Genomic DNA, 6000 nt, shown 5'->3' on the forward strand with positions numbered 1-6000 from the left:
ATGAGTTTTAACTCGAATTTGATTACATCAAAATTTCACTATTTATATATATTTCGCAAATGCGTTTTAAGTGAAGTAATGAAATAATAGTTAAGTTTTAAAAAGAAATGGAAGGGAGGTGTGATATTTTAAACGTTTTTTTCTTTTCCTTCTGTTATTTGAAAGCCAAGTAAGAAATTGGGTTAAAACTGTTCTAAAACAATCGTCAAAAGGATCTTTAATTCTCCTGAGTATATCGTTAATTTATCAGATATTTTGAGTAATTATAAGTAAAAGAACATTAAAAACTCAGGTCAAAATACCTATTTTTAGATAGATGAGTTGGTCTATAGAAACCAGGATTATCCTACCCTCTCAGAATTCGAATATGGCAAATACGTCAGCTGTTTCTATTGGAATAAAGTAGTAAATGTGTTTGAGGGCATTTCCAGTGCAAGATAAATTACCTTACAAATTGTAAGTACTGCAGGGCAATAGGATATCGCGGAATATATCAGCAACTTACATTTGAATGATTTGGCTTTTCAGGCGAAAATTCCTGAATCTAAATTATTCTCCCTGAAGTCTCTGAAGTTACAGAGACAATTCTGGGTAAGAGGAGAAATTCAAAGAGGACTTGTGAAAAGCTTATATACGAAGTGAATTATCTAAAAAATAAAGGCATTTATATTTAGGTATGTTGTACCACGAACAACACTGTTGAACATATCCTAGCATGAACAACCAACAACTCTGTAATTTAATTTTATTTTCCTGACACAAGTTTCTTATCTCTACTTTCAAGAAAGTGTAAATATAAAGTTAGTTAACAGATAATCTAGTCAGATATTATACATAATATTAATATATAATACATAATATTAATATATAATTTATAATATTAATATATAATGCATAATATTAATATATAATACATTTTAAGTAATTTTCGATTAAATATTCATACTTCATTCCTTCTTTTCGCATAAATTCACAAAATTAGTTCCAAAAAGAAAAGAAAAAACGAAAGGTTGTTATTTCGGATATTTTTTTTTTTAATAAAGAACGAAAACATTTTAAATCTGCAATGAAAAATACATCACAAGGGTGGCCAAGCTCCTTGATAGTCGAGCCATTTTTCAAAATTTGAAATTTTTTGCGAGCCGCAATTAAAAACGCATTTAAAAGGTATGCAAAAAAGCATAATTATATTTATTGAGAACATTTAAGCAAAAGTACAAAATATGTGGATTGAGTTTAAGTATTAAAAATTAAACACATTTATTTTACTTGATAATTCTTTAAAATTTAGTGAATAATTGGTGACAGCACTTCTCAGTAATTTTTTCAAATGCTAGTTAGTTAATACTGATCGGTTTATGGATTTCACAAATTTTAAAGTGGAATAAAATGATTCACATAAGTACGTTGTTCCGAAGAAACAATTCTACAATCAGCTTTTTTTAATTCAGAATACTTCGATTCTGGTTCAAATTTCCAAAATTCAGTAATCGACGTCGACTTATATTTTAATTGTAAAGCTTGATCTTCTTGCATCTCTATTAATTCTAATTCTCCAGATGCTTTTTGTGTCATAATTATATTGGAAATGGAAAACTCACCTTGAATTGAACAACGTTACACTTAGTCTTTCATATTTGTCCTCAGTAATTTAAAAGACATTTTGAAACATATACGGAACGATAATAACTTTTTAAAATATAATATCACAAAAATTAAAAGGGAACTCGGGTACATTTATCGAGAGCCACAAATAATCCTTCAACGAGCCGCATGTGGCTCGCGAGCCGCTGGTTGGCCACCTCTGATATATTATTTAATAAAATGTATAATTACAGTTATTTTTAAGCCTTTTTATGCTGTTTTATTAAACACTGTATTTATAAAGAAAAAAAGTATAGTCATTAACTACCTGAATATGGTAAAATTTTGCCATGTTTCTGACTCCATGAGAACACCAAAAAGCTAGGTAATTTTTTCCAATGCTGTTTTCTAATAATTTTTGTAAAATTAACAATAAAATTTGGTTGTACAGTTTTCGATAAAATTTGTTATGTGTGGTAAAAGTTGGTAAATTCATCATGAAACTTTAAAGCATGGCTTAAAAATTTTTATATGGTTAAATTTACTTTTGATTAACTCATTTTTTACTGAATGTGTGGTAATAAGAACCATGATTTTTAAAAAATAGAATTTTCGGTAAACTGTTACTATTTGAACTGAAGAAACTATCAAATGAATAGTTTAAATACCGTATATTTCAGTTTTTATTACTAGAATTATTGTTTTGTTAATAAAAATGTCAATACCATACTGTATGGTAATTTTATCAGAATTTGTTTTTCTCCGTGTAATTTCTTTATTTGGTGGGAGATTTCATTCAAATGTATTAAATGGAAAGAAAATTATACTTAATCATTTTATTTGTCTTTATTTAATAGATTTGATTAAGAATGATTTTGATTTATTCAAAATATAGAGAAAATTTGAAAAAATTACAGAATAATGAAAAGAGAAGAAGAAATTATTTAAACTAAATGAAATAAAATAGTATGAAAAATAATTAAAATTAAAAAAAATTAATAAAAAATCCGGAAAAAAAGATATAATCTCCTCATCAGCCCACACGATTATATCCGCAAAAAGGAGTGTTTTCTAATATTGCATCATTATAGCCAAAGCAAAATATATCAATACATTCGTGTGAGGAGCACTCAAAAAGTTTTTTGAAGCAAAATATAATACATTAAGTAATAAATATCACGTTAAAAACAGAAAATAAAATGTAAAGAAAAAACAGAACAAAACTCAAAACGAAATCTGTAAAGCGAGTAGCGAATACAAATGAACTTACATGTACTGGAAAACTTTCAAGAATGATTTAAAATATTTTCGGAATAAGTTTGCCAGAATACAAAATATGAAAACAGAAGAGCAATTTGAGGTAAAAGCGCAAATAGAGGGAGTTTATTTTATAGAACGTTCTTACTGCAGTGCTGAAGCGCGTTTGATTTGTTAGTTATCAAGTTTGTTAGTTTCAAAATTTGATAATTTTATCATGATATCTAAGAGTATGGCATAAAAATCATTTATACGTTGAAATTTACTCCATTGCTATTTATTTGCTTTATTTATTAAGCCGTTATCATATAAGAGGAAAAATTACAAAACGAATGGTTTAAATAACGTGAGCTTCGATTTTTGTAAATCAAACGTATGTTTTTTTTCTTCATTACTGTGATTACTATAGAGTACAGTAATTTTACAAGAATTTTCTTTCTCCCAATGCTTTTCGCTATCAGCATTAAAAAATTAAAAAAATGCGTTTATGGTGTAATGGCTAGACTAAAACGAAAATTCTTTTACTAATTAATAGGAGGAAAAATTAGTTTTTCTTTATTAAAAGTTTCTTTCTTGAGATTTTCAGAAAAGTGCGAGTAGTTAGCAAAACGAACTGGCCAAAATAGGATGGATGCGTAAGTCAGTGAAGGAGTCTTTGAGTATGTTACCGTGAAACTAGATATGGCATCATAAGACCGACTTAGCTTTCTCGGCAAAATTTAAAAAAATTTATATAAATTTTTTTTTTCAATTTTGCCAGATAGTTGTGATTTAGATTTGTTAAGTAGGTTCTACATGCCATTATTTAGTTCGTTAGGGATATTGGGCATTTAACTACACACGGTGGACGCTGAAGAGTTGGCTAGCATTGTTGTGACCTACTGAGCAAAGAGCTGCATTTGTTCTCCATTGTATCGATAAAAAGAGGCAGCATTTTTGTAAGTTTCCAGAGAATTTTACTTGCATTTTGAAGATTAAAACTAAGTTTTAAAAGCAAGGAGCATTTATTGACTCAAAAATGTGACAGTTTTGACTCAACTTAAATCAGAATTTGAAGCTTTTACTTAAAAATTCGAAATTTTGAGACAAATCTTCTCACAGAAAATATTCTTTGAATTCACAGAAAATATTCTCTCCATGTTATAATCGTTACATGTTTTTAATGGTACACTTAAATAATTGAAAGTATCAATACAAAAATATTAAAAGTATTAAGTAATCACTTAAAAAAAAAAGTACTAAAATATTCTTATTTATCAATTTCAAAGAACTGTCCCATATGTATTAAGTAAGGAAACGTGATGCCACCGTAAGCAACAGTAATGGAGGGGGGGGGGTATTTTTCTGTTCTTACTTTTTTGTTTTGCTTTTTATATGAAAAAATGTGAAAAATTTAAAAAAAAAATATTATTTATCTTCATTTTATAAAATTCGTAGCATGTTTAAATTTTACTAAAATCACTAAGGTATGCTTCTTGGCTGAAAATATTTTTTTAAAAATTTTATTTACTCTGAAAAGTAATATATATTTTTATTAATCACGTAAAGATATAAGACCTTATCAAAGAAAGTTGTTTTCGTTATAATTTAATAATTACTTTTGTGATAGTGTATCAAAGTAATTAGTAGTGATTAATGCTTTTCGGAAAAATGTATCAAAACATTACTTTGATGGATTTTAATTTTAAGTCTCAAATTATTTTTTAAGAGAAAATGAAGTGACAATTATACAGCAGCAAACGAAGAGTGTTTCTCTACTTAATTTTAATAATTTTAACACCACAACGATTTTGAAAAATCTTTGAATGAACTCTTTCTTCCTTTATTTTTACTTCGTAACATCCATCACACTTAATCAATTGACTGAATTAATTAATTGAATATAAAGTGACCGAATTGAATATTACCTTTTTTTTAATTCTTATAATTCTACATTGGAAAAAATATATGTTGTATTAACCATTTGTTTTTTAAATCTTGGAAACAACAATGACAAAAAGAATTTTTTTTGCGTTTTTGAAATATTTTTTACTGTATGAAATATTATACTTATAGATCTTCATTAAAACACTTTTCCAAATTGCAAAATCACGTAAGCAAATAGTTTTACAAAGTAGTTAAATAATAATAATAAGATAAAATGAGTGATTTTTTTAGCTAGAGTAGTTGGTTTGAGTAGTGCAATAAAACATTTTGAGTAATAAGCAGCAATTAAAAAGTTTCGTACTAAACTTTTCTGAGGTACAAAAAATTTCTTTGCAAGAATGATTAGAAAATTAATAATGCAATAATTTCTTGATTTTTTTAATATTTATAATAAAAAAGAAATCAACAAAAATTTAAGAATAAATCAATTTTATTTAAAGTTCTACGTTTTTTAAAATGAGTGATTTTTTTAGCTACAGTAGTTGGTTTGAATAGTGCAATAAAACATTTTGAGTAATAAGCAGCAGTTAAAAAGTTTTGGATTAAACTTGCTGAGGGGCAAAAAATTTATTTGCAAGAATAATTCAAAAATTAATAATGCAATATAATTTCTTGATTTTTTTTTATATATCTAAAACGGAAATAAAATCAACAAAAATTTAAAAATAAATTAAAAAATAAATAACTATTTAAAGTTCTACGTGTGAACAAAACCCAAAACTACTTACATTACATCATAAAACGGCAAGAACTTTTTTTCAGTGTCTTTCCAAAGAAATGTCAACTCCCAAATCAGAATTCGGAATTTTTTTATTCCAAAAAATAATGATTTTTCTTTTCACCGAACAAATGAAAAAAAAATTGTGACGTGCAATTCTAACATTAATATCGAAGCACGAGTTTATTCCCCGATTGAAATTCGCATAGTCCTCAAAGGGAAAGAGGAACCTACTTCTCTCCTAGAAAGGTTCACGAGTTCTGTAGTCACTAGACGAAATGCATCGATTCTGAACGTTGGGAGCGCTGAAACATATTTCGCTGCTTTTTTTTATTCGTTTAAAAATTCATTTCTGAACTATAAGCGTCCCATATCAAAAAAGAAATATTTTTTGTTAGATAACTGTGTCGAAGCTCGATAAATATTTAATGGGAAATTAAATGTCTGGTATTTTTGATAAAAATTAAATTTAAAGTTGGATGGAAATTTAATGATCGTTTGAAATAAATGATGAA

At 26.8% G+C, this 6000-nt stretch overlaps 1 protein-coding gene across 1 annotated transcript in view; it reads right to left on the reverse strand.

The window, feature by feature from the left end:
- Positions 1–5749, reverse strand: part of LOC107441971 (cell adhesion molecule 2) — an 81235-nt gene extending 75486 nt beyond the window's left edge. The window contains exon 1 of the mRNA XM_016055390.3: positions 5496–5749. The gene's annotated coding sequence lies outside the window, so the exon portion shown is untranslated. The remainder of the gene's footprint in view (positions 1–5495) is intronic.
- Positions 5750–6000: the final 251 nt, after the last annotated feature.

The sequence above is a fragment of the Parasteatoda tepidariorum genome, chromosome 1 (assembly GCF_043381705.1).
Source record: "Parasteatoda tepidariorum isolate YZ-2023 chromosome 1, CAS_Ptep_4.0, whole genome shotgun sequence".
NCBI classification, from domain to species: Eukaryota; Metazoa; Arthropoda; class Arachnida; order Araneae; family Theridiidae; genus Parasteatoda; species Parasteatoda tepidariorum.